This window comes from Geotrypetes seraphini, chromosome 16, assembly GCF_902459505.1.
Source record: "Geotrypetes seraphini chromosome 16, aGeoSer1.1, whole genome shotgun sequence".
Lineage (NCBI taxonomy): Eukaryota > Metazoa > Chordata > Amphibia > Gymnophiona > Dermophiidae > Geotrypetes > Geotrypetes seraphini.
This window is the reverse complement of record NC_047099.1, coordinates 30,987,778-31,003,432: the sequence shown is the minus strand read 5'-3', so window position 1 is coordinate 31,003,432 and position 15,655 is coordinate 30,987,778. Positions and strand designations below refer to the sequence as shown.

Genomic DNA, 15,655 nt, shown 5'->3' with positions numbered 1-15,655 from the left:
GTTCTTGCACCTCAATACCAAACTGCATATGAAAGGATGATTTTTATAATTTTTGCCTGCTTTAGCCATTTAGACTGGAGTCGGTCAGCTCTTTCCACAAATTACAGAGATGGGGGATTGTTATGTGATCTTTATATAGTGCAAGAGAATGTGAACGATGAAGGGAGTTGCTGAGAAACTTCAAGTGAAGCCAAACCCCATCCCAGCTCGGGGAAGAACTGATGTCGCTACATATTACTGAAGCCTACACAGCCAAGATCCACCCAGCATTCAGCCTTGATTACCATTAGCCCATGAAGTATATTTTCTAGTCCAACTGGTTTTTCCTGCAGTTTTCCCTCGCCGCATTCATATCTTTTTCCTGAAGGCCTAATGGTTAGAGAAGTGGGCTGAGAAACAAGAAAGCCTAGTTCAAATCAATTTAAAGAGGCAAATCTATAAGCTGGTGCCTAGATCGTACAACTGTAGGGCTTATACATGTGGCACCATTCTATAAACTAGGGGTGCTCAGTGTCGATGCTCTTGGACCGCAACCCAGCCAGGTTTTCTCCAATTAATATACATGAGTTCTATTTACATACAAATCAGTCTCGTGTATATTCATTGTGGATATCCTGAAAACTTGACTGGCAAGGGGGTATTCCAGGGCCAACTTAGGAAATACTGTGCCATGCAACACACACAACAGATTCAAGCTCAAGTTTCTTTACTTTTGATATACCGTCTATCAAACAAGTGTCTAAACGGTGTACAATAAAATGAAATTTGAAAAGAAATAAAAGGAGGCAAATTAAAAGAAATACCTTATCAAATGTTAAAAATACTGGACAAGTTCACACTGACGTGCATGGAACAAAAGGGAAGTGGGGGAGGGAAAGTATTTTAAAATACATCGAAGTGAAATTTAAAAAAAAGGGAGGTAAATGGAGAATGGAGACACATTAGTACGGGGATCGCTTCAAGAGAAGCGTTTTGGTGTTTCAAGGCAATTCAGCATATTGTTTCCAAGAGACTTCAAGAGATATAAGGGAATTAGATGCGAGAGCTGGGGCTAGAGAGTATAGGTGTCTTTAAAGAGAAAAGTCTTAAGTTTAGCTTTAAATTTTTCAAGAGAGCTCTCTAATTGAAGATCTAATGGAAGGGCATTCCACAGAGAGGGAGCAGTAACTGAAAAGATGGATTTGAGAGCGGTGTCGTAGGACAGTTCTCGTATTGATGGTATGGAAAGTAGGTTTTGGTTGTTAGATCGGACGGCCCTGGATATGAATATGGGATCAGTAGTTTGTCAATAATGAGGATTCTATGAGGGGGCCCCTGTTCAACTGCGTGATCTGGGCTCTTTCCAACTATTTCGAAAACATCTGAAAACTTGGCTATTTTCAAAGTTGTAAATTCCACTTCTCCCCTTACTATTCCAGATTCATGTTGTATTTGTTCTCTTTGCTAATTTCTATAAACTGTGCCGAGCTCTACTGTTTATAGAGAAGATGGGGTTTGGTGGAGGATGGGCTGGGAGGGTGTAGATGGGCTGGAGTAAGTCTTAACAGAGATTTCGGCAGTTGGAACCCAAGCACAGTACCGGGTAGAGCTTTGGATTCTTGCCCAGAAATAGCTAAGAAGAAAAAATTAAAAAATTTAAATTAAATCAGGTTGGGCGGACTGGATGGACCATTCAGGTCTTTATCTGCCGTCATCTACTATGTTACTATGTATAAGCCTAAGGTTTAGTTTTCAGCCTAACCAACTTCCTAAATTCTGGGTGTTATTTTGCCATTGTCGCTGAGAAGAGTGTTATTTTATTTTGCAAAGTACCAATTTGCAGAATCATAATGCTATGTTTTGACATTGTTTCAGATCATTGATTGAACCATGTCAATGAAGAGTGTGGAACTCTGAGCCTCCATGAGGTTCCTATTTCTGCAGAGGAAACTTCTAAAGGAATTCCATGAATGTATGATGCAAACATTGAGTGATAAATACCCATCATATTCCACAGTGAAGAAGTGGTGTACAAACTTTCAGGATGGAGATTTTGAGACCGAAGATGCAGCCAGGTCTAGGAGGCTTCAAACGGTGTCAACGCCTGAAATTTTTGACCAGATCGGAGAATATCAGCTAGAACAATTGCTGAGACACTACAGATATCCAGAGAACATGTTGGATGTATAATCCACAATCAGTTGGGTATACAGAAGCTGTCAGCCAAGTGGGTGCCCAAATGTTTGAATGCTGATAGAAGACAACATTGAGTGGATACTTCAAGTGTATTTTGTAGCATTTTCAGTGAGCTGGTGCCAACTTTTTGGAACGCCTAGTTACTATTGATGAAAAATGGTTGCACCACTATGATCCTGAGATAAAACAACAGTCCATGCATTGGCAGCACCCAAGTTCTCCAAGGCCAAGGAAATCCAAAACCCAAAAGTCAGCAAGAAAGCTCATGTCCACAGTGTTTTGGGATCAAGGAGGTGCTGTAATGACTGACTTATCTTCCAAGGGACCAAACAGTTAATGCAGAATACTGCTGTAACTTACGGTGCTAATTAAAGGAGGTGCTGAAAGAAAAAAAGGAGAGGAAAACTGTGGAAAGTTTGCTTTTTGCAAGACAATGCACCTGCTCACAAGGCTGGCAAAACGATGGACTGCTCTGATGCAGTTGGGGTTTCAGTGCATAGACCGTCCACCCCACTCACCAGATCTTGCTCCATCTGACTATTTTCTGTTTCCAGACCTTAAAAAGAGTTTGAAAGGGTGACAGTTTTGAGTGATTTGGAGGTGACTGCAGGAACGAAGCAGTATTTCGATGACCAGACATCAGAGTATTTTTTGGAAGGATCACAGAAACTTATGATAAGATGTTCCAACTGTGTTAAACTTAGGGGCGAATATGTGGAATAACTTGTAAGTTTCATGGCTCCATGTCATTCCCTTCTTGGTTGGGCTAAGAACTTTGCAGCCCCCCCCCCTTGCATAAGTTGAGTGTATCACTAAGCGACCCACCCTGCTCCGCTCACAGTTATACATTAAGCGATTTAGGTGTGTTTTTATGGAAGGGGCGCTTAATGTTGGTCCTTAAGGTACACAACCCAGTAGGGTTTTCAGGATATTCCCAATTAATATGCTCCATACAATGGAGCCGGCGCATGCAAAGATATCATACATATTATTTGGGAAAATCCGGAAAATCCTGAAAACCCAACTGGGCTGTAGCCCTTAAGGATCGACACCGAGCACCCCTGGTTTACAGAACAGTGCCTAGCACTCACGTAACTATCAATTAAATTGTACGAGCTAGGCATCAGCTTATAGATTTGCCTCTTTAGACTACAAGTCTTCTGTGGACAGGAGAAGTAAAAGGTGTCCCCTAATCCAAAAACCCCTTCCATGCATAACTGTGCTTATGTTGTTGATTAATCACAAGTTGGGGGAAGTCCCTCCAGTGTGAGCTAATAGATTTCATGAGCTAGAGAAATTTCTCATTACCTTTCTTCGGCTCCCCCTGCCCACACACTGTTATTTGCTCTTCTGGTGCACGTTGTGCAAGTTTTCCACTTTCAGCTGTCTTTCCTCCTGAATCCGAACGCGCTGCCAACACAGGCAGGACTCTGTGAGAGCACGCACTCGCCACTGGTAGAGTTCCTGATCCGAGACAGAGCAGGGGCCAGGCTTGCCTTCAGGACACAGTTAGAGGTTGAGTAATAGGAAAACAGCCATCATGTGATGGCTGATCAGTGCACTTCAATATTTTGTCAAGCCAGAGCCAGTGACAGTGCGGCAGAGTGCAAAGAATCAGAACTTGGCCTCAAATAAATAGGATGATGGACAATCCAGTAGCCTTGACTTATGATACTATTTTATTTGGTACAACAATGAGAGCAAAAAGTCAAATTTCGTCACATAATAATAAACTTTTATTCATATTAACTGGAGTAGCAATTCAACAAATAACATGTAACTGGAAAAATTATGACAGATTAAGTTATAACTTTTGGTGGAATTTGGTATGCCATATATATAAAATGGAGCGCACAAGAGCAACACAGAAAGGTTATTTTGGTCAATTTCTGAAGATTTGGAGACCATTAGCAGATTTTTGTAATGATTAATAACATTTTCCCATAATAAGAGCTTTGTTAAGTGGGGATCTGGGTGGGTATTATTGTATTTACCTCACAATATGTATGAATTAATTAATGCATTTTGAAGTATTAGGTTAGATTTTCTGAAATAGGAAGGGAGGGCTTGGGGGGGCTTTTTATTTTATTTATATTTGTCATACATATTAAATGATTTACATATTATCTAAAACATTATAAAAATATGAAAATAAATATGATATATTGTACTTAAAGTATTCATGAAGGAAAATCAAGTGTGTGTTTATAAGATTATATGTATTTTTCTGATACACTTGTTGTAATATGAAAAAATGAATAAAGAAATTTAAACCAGAACTTCACACCTCAACTCGGAGATCTTTTACCCTTCTCTTACTCCATGAACTTGAGGTTACTTAACCCCTTATAAATGCACCTCCTTGTGCCCATTGATCCAGCTCTGAATGCATAATGACATTTCCCTTAATCACTTAACCCTCCACTGCCTTATACTGTAAAACCTTCAGGAACAGGAAAATGTCTAATGTGCTCGGATGGAGCGCACATGAAAAAGACGCGAACTAAATCCATTCCCCTTATGTTCGAGGTAGGCATTTACACTGAGGCGCCTACCAGCAAGGAGGTATAGTTAGAGGCATATTCGGGGGGTGGGGGAGGATTTTGGGTGAAGTTCACAGATTCATTTATGCTAAGAAAACTCTGGCTGATCAATTGAAGGATTAGGTGAAAGCCTTCCCCCCTTGCAAAACTCTGCTGCAGGACTCATCTTCTACCAACTTCGTTACACTCATGTCACCCCTCTCCTTCAATCACTTCACTGGCTCCCTATCTACCTTCTCATACAGTTCAAGCTCCTATTGCTGACCTACAAGTATGTTCATTCTGCTGCCCCTCGATCTCTCTCCTCTCTTCTTATACATCTCCCAGAGAACTCTATTCCTCAGAGAAGCCACTCTTAGCTCTACCCTTCTCCTCCTCTGCCAATTCCAGACTTTTTTCCTTTTATCTAGTTGCCCCCTATCCCTGGAATAAATTACCCGAGTTTGTTCGCCAAGCCCCTTCCCTTGTGAAAAGCAGACTGAAAACCCACCTTTTTGATATAGCCTTCAATCCACATACTCCCCCACTACCCTCCAACCCAGCCAGCAGATTAATCGTTCCCCTTAACTGTATCCATGACATCCCATTTGTCTGTTTAGACTGTAAGCTCTTTCGAGCAGGGACTGTCTTCTTTGTGACTCTGTATAGTGCTAAGTATGTCTGGAAGTGCTATAGACATCCCACATTAATGACAAACTTGAAAATATCAGCCAATGGCTTGCTAAAAACATGTTATTCTTAAACCCTCCTAAATCAAATGGGTTGATTTTCTCCTGGAGTAATTAACGAACATCCAGTCACCCCAATATGAATTAAAACAATACCCATTCAATTCTCCAATACCGTCAAGATCCTCGGTGTTATCACAGATGACAAATTAAGCTCAGTAGTTCGGAAGAGTTTCGATAAGCTAAGAATGATTAGATCAGTTACAAGCTTGTTAGAAGTATCATCTCTTAACATCTTATAACACTCCCTGGTGATCTCGCAACTCGATTATTGTAACTCCTTATATCAAGGCATAACTCAAAAAGAACAAAGGGGATTACAAATCATGCAAAACACAGCAATAAAATTAATACATAAAGCTAAAAAACTTTGCGCACAGACAAACCCGCTAAGACAAATGCACGCAGGACATCAGCGCACCAGATTAAAAGGTAAGTTTAAAGCGCTCCAAGGGGAAGTTTGGGAGGGGGGGGAACCCCCCAGTTTACTTAGAACAGTTGTCGCTGCCGTTGGGGGGTTTGGGAGGGGGAAACTCCCCCCATTACAGAGGAAAGAGTAATTTTTCCCAGTGTTTTAGTGAAAAATTACACTTTCCTCTGCAAGTGGAAATCCCCCTCACCCCCACAGGCAGCGGCAACTGTTCTAAGTAAAGTGGGGGGTCCCCCCCCCCTCGGAGCACTTTAAACTTACCTTTTAATCCGGCGCGTATTTGTCCAGCGCGCTTTAGTCCCGTCACCTTGTGGCATATATGTTCAGGGAGCAGTTTTAGAAAAGGCATTCTGTACATGAAAAGCTTATTGTATCCAAAGTGCAGGCAATAACAATCTTAATCACTATCTTGACATGTTGATTGCATCCAAAATCCAAGCAGTAATAAACCACCTAAGACTTGAAAAGAATGGACCCTACATGGTCCAGGTTTAAGCGAACGACGATAGAGAGAGGGAGAAACCTGAAACAAAGAGGGGGCAGATGTTGGACTTAGGGGTGTATAGAGGGAAGAGAGAGACTGCAGAAAGGTGCAAAGATTCTGGACCAGGGAGAGAGGAAGGAAGAGAGAGAGAGGTAGAGAAAGACCTGGAAGAAAGGAGAACAAATGCTAGACGTGAGGGGGGGGGGGTTGTAAGCAGAAGAAAGACAGAAAGAGATAGGTCTGGAACAAAGGGGAAAGAGAGGAGGCAGATGTTGGACTATGGGAGGTGCAGACAGAAGAAACAGAGGGGGAGAGACCCTGAGGAAGAACAGAGAAACGCAAGATCATAACAGAGGAGGAGGGAGAGAGAGGGAGACATGTTGCCAATAAATTGCCAGATTCAAAACACAAATGTGGATATGAAAAAACACAGCGGAGTGTTTTCAAGTTTGTTCTCCACTTGAGCGGGTTTTTTAAATCTGTTTGTTCATCCACATTTGTGTTTTAACATCAATCTGGACCCTCGAGGAAGTCGTGTCCGCCAAACACGGACCGTGATGGGTCCTGTTCCACCAACATATGTGGATGTGTATTTTTATTTTTTGATCTTTGTACAACACACCAATAAAGTAGCATCAAGAACATCGTTCTCCACAGTCTCTTTTGGGTTTTGTTCTCTGGATTCTCTTTTACTGTGGTGTAACGGGGTCGTCCCTCCCCCCCTTTTGTTGACAACAATCTTAAACCCTTGAATGGCTGATAAAATGTACCTCCTCTGGCTACTTCCTGGTTTTTGCTAGTAAGCCATGTGCAAGTGAGAAGACTTCCCTAGTCAACTTCTGTTAAAACCTATTACAGTATTTATACACGCAAGAATTCCCATTTAATTTATTTTTATTTTGACATCTGACATAGTACTATTTGCAAACCTTCATAGAAGTGAACAGAACCAGCAAATAGACTACAGATCAAATTTACAAAAACAAACAATCTTATATTATCTTACAAATTTACAAACAACAATCTCTGGCTCTTTCTAGGAATAATTTGGGTGTGGTTCCTCGAGAGGATGTAAATTGCACTTAATTAGATGGTAGATACCTAACTAGGTAGGCACTTAGGCCTAGATTCACAAAGCAAACCGATCGGTTTGCGACCCCTTTACGACCAAATTTCTCTCCGGCCTGATTCACTTACCTCTTCTGCGATCTGCTTCCAATCCGTGCGTGCAAATGAGGGGAAACGCATGCAAAGTAGGCAGGGACGCGATTCACAACACAAAATTTCACATTTTGGGCTGGGCTGGCTGATCAACTGAAGAAGCGACTGCTGGGGAGCAGTCGAAAACGTCTTTCCGACTCTCCTGCTCTATTGAAGCCCTACTCTCTGCCCTGTCAGCCCCGATCTCCTGCAGCCCCGATCTGCCTGCCCCAAATGCCCGCCTGACATATCCTCTCTGCTCCCCCTGACTCTGCCTCCTTCCTTGCAGTGCAGGTAAGGTGACCAGAGCAGGGCTTGGAAGGGAAGAACAGGAGAGTCAGCGCAAGTGAAAGTTTTTTTTTAAAAAAATAAGGTCAGGTCTAGATGCATGCACAGACCATCTACAGATGGTCTGCGCATGCGTTGGGATCGCAGACCTGCGATCTGTGCCGGCAGATGGGGACGTTCCTCCAATCGCCCCCATTTGCATATTTGAGTTTAGGGAATTCATCAGACCTGCCCGGATTGGGCCCGATCGGGCAGGTTAGTGAATCTGGGCATTAGTCGAAGGTGCCTAACAAAAAGCAGGTGTGGCTAGGGGAACAGATTGTGGGCATGTTTTTCACGTAGGCGCCTAACCTAGGCACTCATTTAGGCCAAGAAAACCCTGGCAAAAATAGGCTGCATCTAAGGCTGTGTCTCTCAAACTGTGTGTGCCACGAGAGATTCCAGAATTTTATTGTAAAAAATTATCTTTATAAGTATACACTAGAATAGATAACACGTGTGTTGCTTACGCAAGAGTCTGTATGCATAAGGATACAACCGCCCAGACAAACATCATTCTTGGATGCGATTGATCCTTGAAAACTAATGGCAAGTCATTTTAGCTTTATTTCTATTTTTTATGCAGTAGTTATCCTAACTTGAGCAACAAAACAATCAAGGCTTTGCTCTCGTTTGGATCAGAGAATGGCCACCAGGATGGTCTCGGGACTCAAAGACCTCCCGTATGAGGAAAGGCTGAATAAATTGCAGCTATACTCACTCGAAGAACGTAGAGAGAGAGGAGACATGATAGAGACGTTTAAATATATCACCGGCCGTATTGAGGTGGAGGATGATATCTTTTTTTTTTAAAGGTCCCTCGGCCACAAGAGGACATCCGCTGAAAATCAGGGGTGGGAAATTTCATGGTGACACCAGGAAGTTCTTCTTCACCGAAAGAGTGGTCGATCGTTGGAATGAACTTCCGCTTCAGGTGATTCAGGCCAGCAGCGTGCCGGATTTTAAAAGGAAATGGGATACACATGTGGGATCTCTAGGGGGGTCAATTCAAGGGGGTGGGGTTGTTAGAGTGGGCAGACTAGATGGGCTATAGCCCTTTTCTGCCGTCATCTTCTATGTTTCTCATCTTTGCAAACTTGGATTTTCAGCTCCGTCAGAAATTAAATCGAAAAAAAAGGAAGCGACTGCAGATGGTGGATGTTGAAATGCATGTTTGCTTGTCGACTATCAAGCCACATTTTGAGTTCATTTGCACTCAAAAACATCCATCACATTGATTAGCAATTTTATTCTACTTTAGTTTCACCGTTGTTTACAATCACCCATAAATAGCTTAAAGAACTTTAAATAAAATAACTCTCAAATTTAATCTTTTGTTGGTTTTGCAATTTTATCATTTCAATTATAATTTGCCACGAAAAACATTTGCTCCATTTAGGGCTCCTTTCTCAAAGGCGCGCTAACGGTTTAATGCGTGTAATAGCGTGTGCTAAACCGCCGGACGCGCTAGCCGCTACCGCCTCCTCTTGAGCAGGCGGTAGTTTTTGGCCAGCGCGGGGGGTTAGCGTGTGATGAAAAGTCACACGTGTTAACCCCGCAAGCACAGCTTTGTAAAAGGAGCCCTTAGTGTGCCGGAGATAAAAAAGTTTGAGAGACACTGGTCTAAGGTTAGCATGTCTATCGATGCTTAAGCCCACTTCAGACGCTCCTAAGTGCGAGACTTTAAAGTACGCCTAGCTTTATGGAATCGCACTTAAGCGCCACAATACTCAGGCCCAGATTCTCAAAACTTTGACGCCATCGTTAAACTGTTTTCCTGGTACGCAGATTAGCGGCGGATTATCAGAACAGATTATCTCTGTCTTTAACGAGGTTTCTAGCAGTCTCCTACACCGACATGCAAATGGGCTCTTCAACATTGAAATGAACCCTCTGGTGGATTCTTAAAAAATGCCAAGCCATTTTCAAAAAGCGGTATCGGCTTTTGGTGACAAAAATAAGCGACTGGTCCAGGAGTGCTGGTCAGTGTCAGAGACTGCTAGAAAGCCCCTGTGTTGTGATGCAGCAAGAGAGATGCCCATTCTCTTCGCTGCATCACAACACCCCTTCCCTGTAGCAGCAGCGGCGGCAACCGCCTCTCCCCCCTCCGGAACAGAGGCGACACTGCCCCCTGCAGCAGGAGATATGCCTACTCTCTTGCTGCCCTAAAATCCCAGCCGCGACCCCCCTTGCAACAGGAGAGATGCCCACACTCTCCCGCTGCCCTAAAATCCCCTCAGCTAATGTCATAATTGTTCAGCCATATGTCGATAAATCCCATATTTTAGTTCACCTGAATGGCCCCGGCATGTTTCCTAGTCAAACAATACTTGTGTGCACAAAACAGCCAACATGCTCACTGGTGAAACACAGCACCTATTTGGCATTCTACATTGGCAATGCAGAAGCTTATATATATAAATATATATATATATATATGTTGACGACAGTCATAAACATTATCGACACACTGCAACAGTTCTGCACACTTAATATTAGGCAGATGAACTGTGATCCAGTGATACACAAGGCACGTATATAAAGGAGTTCAGTTCTGGTCTCCTTATTGCAAGAGAGATATAGTAGCACTAGAAAAGGTTCAAAGAAGAGAAACCAAATGATAAAGGGGATGGAACGCCTCTCGTATGAGGAAAGACTAAAAAGGTTAGGGCTCTTCAGCTTAGAAAAGAGACGGCTGAGGGGAGATATGATTGAAATCTACAAAATCCTGAGAGGAGTAGAACGGGTACAAGTGGATCCAATTTTCACTCCGTCAAACGTTACAAAGATAACCGACTCGAGGGAAATACTTTTCAAATCAATAGGAGGACATATTTTTTCACTCAGAGAATAGTGAGGCTCTGGAACGCGTTGCAGGGGTTGTGGTAAGAGCAGTTAATGTAGCTGGTTTAAAAAAAATAAAAGGGTTTGGACAAGTTCCTGGAGGAAAAGACCACAAACTGCTGTGGAGACAAACATGGGATCAGTGGCAAGGCATGCTGCTACTCTTTGGGTTTTTGCCAGGTACTTGTGACTCGGCTTGGTCTCCGTGAAGATGGGATACTGGGCTAGATTGACCATTGGCCTGATCCAGTAAGGCTAGTCTTATGTTCTTATGACATCTGTTCCTAACATGCTTCAAGGAACACCCCTCACACAGTCCAAGTAGAAGATCATCAAAAGGAAAGTCATTTTATGCCAAGCCATTTTACCCAGGTAGACAATATTGAAAACATCCTCACACTGTTAGCATTTTAATCAAATATATATATTAGTGATCAAAGGGTAGTATATGAAATGACAGAAAATAAGGACTGCACAATTCAAGTAGTCTCTGCCCTTGCCTCAAGCTGCTCAACACACCTGTCACTCTTTCTGTGATATTCACTACGCCCGAGTCTACTCTCTCACACCATTTCCTCTCCTTAGCAGCTTCCACTTTACTGAGAAATACTTATGATGCACTAATTATATATTCGAGGTATTGACTCCCTCTCTCTTTCATCTCATTCATGATCCTCCTAGGCAGAACAATAAAACAGCAAAAGCTTTCCTGAAATGCAACCACACTATAAAACTTTGCCTGCCACTGTTCTTATTCGCTGATCACCCAAACTTTGGGTAGCTGATTTTACCGTACTACCTCACTTCTGCAATCAGAACCAACCCAGCCAATGGAGAGAACCAGGCGGTCACCAAGAGCAGAAACTTCTGAGGGGCAGCTGCAAAGCACACTGTACTCGATACTGATTTTGAAAGTGCAGGTGTTTGCTCTTTTATAGTACTATAATTACTTTAAGGAGGGAACACGTACAGAAAAGAAAGTTTTTTGACTGTGGCAACTGAATGGTGCAATGTTTCATAATGCTTAGGCTTGCATTACTTTTTTACCTGATCGTTGTAATGTCAATTTTGTGCGGTTTGTTGAATTGGCATTGCTCTCCATAAAAAGACTTTACAATTAAAAAATGAAAATAAAGTGGGACCTGGCCAGGGGATCTGCATTTAATTCCCGCTGAAGCTCCTTAACCCTTCATTACCTCAGGTACAAAACAAAGTACCTGTAAGTAATACATAAATCGCTTTGACTAAGCACAGAAAAGCAACCTATGAAATCCCATCCACTTTCTCTAGTCCTAGGCGACTAACTGATGGTTGAGCAATCCTACAGGGGGTCTGGAAGGTTAGGGGGAGGGGGTACTTCTACTGGATTTACCAAACTACGCTGTGATGTTTTCTTTCAGAGGAAAGTCTGCCCCTTTCCTCACCATAAGAATTTAAGAGTAAGAGTTGTCAGACTGGGACAGTATCCGGTTTCCAACAATTGCCAGAATACACAAAACTGATCATTCTAAAAAATTTTTCCACAAACTAATGTGATGAAACTCATAGAGATATCAATAAAGCAGTGGTACTTGGAGGGCCTCAGAAAAAAAATAAGTTAATGTTTTATCAAAGAAATGACAATTTTGCATGAGGTAAAACTCAGTTTATAAATCTTTCATTTTGAATACGTCTTAATAATAATATTACAAAAAACAGGGAAGAATGGAGGGGAGTATAGTACAAAAATTCAAAAATATCACTCCAAAACAAAAGCACCACACAAGCCAAGAAAGCTAGCTTATTACTTAAGCGAAAGAAAAGCCTCAGACAAATGGAGAGGTGGACCCACACTCTTCCACCAAAGCATTAAAGGCAAAAAACTTTCGCACAAGTTTAAAGTTAGCAAGTGGGAGCAAAAAAATAGCCGAGAATGATTAATGGTAAAAACCACTGAACACAAACAGGCCAGGCCTCATTGTTTTGGAGTGAATAATAATATTGTCATTTATATCTAAAGAAACATGTGATCAAGAAACTGTTTTATTTTACTTTTGTGATTATGATAAACATACCGAGGGCCTCAAAAATTTGAATTTGAATAATAATATTGTCATTTATATCTAAAGAAACATGTGATCAAGAAACTGTTTTATTTTACTTTTGTGATTATGATAAACATATCGAGGACCTCAAAAATAGTACCTGGCGAGCCGCAAGTTTGAGACCACTGCAATAAAGCATAAATGACATCCTAATCAAGTTGCTCAAACAACAACCCAGATGTTAAAGGCTTTAAAGATCTGGGTCGTTGACCAGGGAAAGGAGAGGAGATAAGAGATGCCAGACCATGGGGAGGGAAGGAAAGGAAGGAAGGAAAGGAGATGCCAGGCCACAGAGGGGGAGGAAGAGATGGCAGGGCATAGGGAAGGGAAGGAGAGAGATGCCAGACCAGGAAGCAAGGAGGGAGGGGAAGGAGAGAGAGGAGATAGAAGAGCATGGAGGTAGAGGGAGGGGAAGAAGAGTAGAGAGATGCCAGGGCATGAGGGAAGGGAAGGAGACTGAGGTGCCAGACCCTCTGGGAAAGAAGGGAGTGAGGGAGGGAAAGGAAGGATAGAAGATGCTAGAACATAGAAGAGGGTGAGATGGAAGAAAAATGGAAGGGAGAAAGAGTGGATTGGATTGAATTTATTACATTTGATATACCGCTTGTACATGAGAATTAAGCGGTTTTCAATACTACTATATTGAGCAGAAAGTTACAATAAAAAAAGAAAGCTAATCTAAAAGGATAAAATTTCTCAGGTTGCAAAACCATCGATGATAGAAGAAAGTCGGTAAACAATAGAAAGAATGGATGCTGGATGGAATGGAGAGTGAAGAGAAGATAAGGAAAGCAGCAACCAGAGATGACAAAAGGTAGAAAAAAGATTTTTCTGTTGTTGCTTTAGAATGAGAATGCACAAAAGGGAGAAAGAAAATCCAACGTAGTCTGCAGTAAACAATAGCAACCAGAAAACAACAAACAGACTGCAGACAATGTACAAGATGCAGGCGTTGTTTATTAGTAAATGCAGTAACATATACAACCTTATAGCCAACCAAGGGACCCGACACGGTCCGTGTTTTGGATGACACGCCTTCCTCAGGGGTCCATGGTGGTTAAGGTATAAAGCAAACTTAAACATTGTGTAAGACTTGCTTGACCCCATTTGATCGTGATTGGCGTGTGTTTGTTATCTTTTACGCAGTTTGCTTTATACCTTAACCACCATGGACCCCTGAGGAAGGCGTGTCATCCGAAACACGGACCGTGTCGGGTCCCTTGGTTGGCTATAAGGTTGTATATGTTACTGCATTTACTAATAAACAACGCCTGCATCTTGTACATTGTCTGCAGTCTGTTGGTTGCTTTAGAATGAAGCAGTATTGCAAAAACATTTATAAATCTTGCTTAGGATGCCATTTGTGCTTCATTGAGTTTCATCACACTAGTTTGTGGGAAAATTTCATTGAGGTTCTATTAGCCCTCAGGACCCCCCTTTTCTCCCATTAAGTTGTCCAACACTTGCCAGGTCACAAGTCCCCGGTAAGATCCCAGATTTTGAAGACTAGTCACCGGCCTCTTCCCTCCTCCTGTCAACAGTCTCCCTCACTCACCCGGTCCAGGCTCCACATCACATCTCCCGGCAGCGACACCGTCCGAGAAGCCGAGGACCCACAAAGCGCTGACCCGGCGCGCGCGCTCAGGAAACGCACTGACTCAAACCCCGGCAACGCGCCGAGGCTTACACGGCCGCCCGAACGGGTTTGGGCGACACGCCGGACGTGACCTCACGGCCCAACAGCATGCCGGAACTTGTAGTGCTGCGAGCCTCACCTCCCGCACTGTCGCGCCGCGGCGCACCGGGGGCTTGTGGTATCCTGGACAGGAACGGAAGCGATGATTGCGTTCCTCGCGTTGTCGTCCAAGCCTCGTTTTTGCTGCTCCAATAGCTTCTCTCGTTGTAATCCAAACCTCATTCTGGTGCTCCAATAACTTTTCTCGTTGTAATCCAAACCTCATTCTGGTGCTCCAATAGTCTCTCTCGTTGTAACCACACTTTTTTTTTTTTTTTTAATTCTGGAGCTCCAATAGCTTCTTCCGTTGTAATCCAAGCCTCATTCTGGTGCTCCAATAACTTTTCTTGTTGTAATCCAAGCCTCATTCTGGTGCTGCAATAGCTTCTCTTTAGGATGTTCCAGAAGCATAAGAGCAAGGTGTAAGGATAAACTGATTTTTCTGTTTCTACTTACTTTGCTCGCAACCGAGTGTCTGCTCTTATCTTATTCTATAAACTAGTAGATCGATTGATGCTCTAACATGGCTTCCCGATGCACTAAAAAAAAAAAGTGATTGCCTTTAGTGATCCAAAAAAAAGCGACCAGTCGCTTACCTGTTTAAGCCTTTATTTTTTTAACGGGCAATAATGCTGTGCTTGTTACACTTGCCACACTGTCCATAAGCCAGAAGTTTGATTTTTTTAAAAAAAAAATAATGATATTTCACAAAAAAAAATCAATTTTTTGGCATCTGCAAGCCCTTTTTACCATAAAAATGTCGTCAAAACCACAAAAATTGGCCTACGATCCTTATGGTCCTGAAAGGTTTAAGCCTTTATTTTTTTAACGGGCAATAATGCTGTGCTTGTTACACTTGCACAATATCTGTCCCATTAGAAAAAAAGAACCCATCCCACTTTGCCATTGATGACCCTTCCTGACGAATGGGCACCGGCATTGTGATCCCCCCCCCCCCATAGCAGCAAAAACGGGAAGAGGAATGCCCACTTCCTCCTGCCATGCTGCCCCCCCCAGAAAAAAATGGCAGGAGGGATGCCCACATTCTGCTGCTAACTGAGCCCCCCCCCCCCACTACAGTGTTCCCCCGGTCATTTGCTCTATT

The 15,655-nt window shown here is 42.6% G+C and overlaps 1 protein-coding gene across 3 annotated transcripts in view; it reads right to left on the bottom strand.

The window, feature by feature from the left end:
• The window catches only part of LOC117350195 (probable cation-transporting ATPase 13A3), a 127,331-nt gene extending 112,713 nt beyond the window's left edge, over positions 1 to 14,618 (bottom strand). The window contains exon 1 of one of the 3 annotated variants that reach the window (XM_033924291.1): positions 14,371 to 14,618. The gene's annotated coding sequence lies outside the window, so the exon portion shown is untranslated. The remainder of the gene's footprint in view (positions 1 to 14,370) is intronic. The other 2 variants (XM_033924293.1, XM_033924294.1) reach the window with 2 other exon arrangements.
• Positions 14,619 to 15,655: the final 1,037 nt, after the last annotated feature.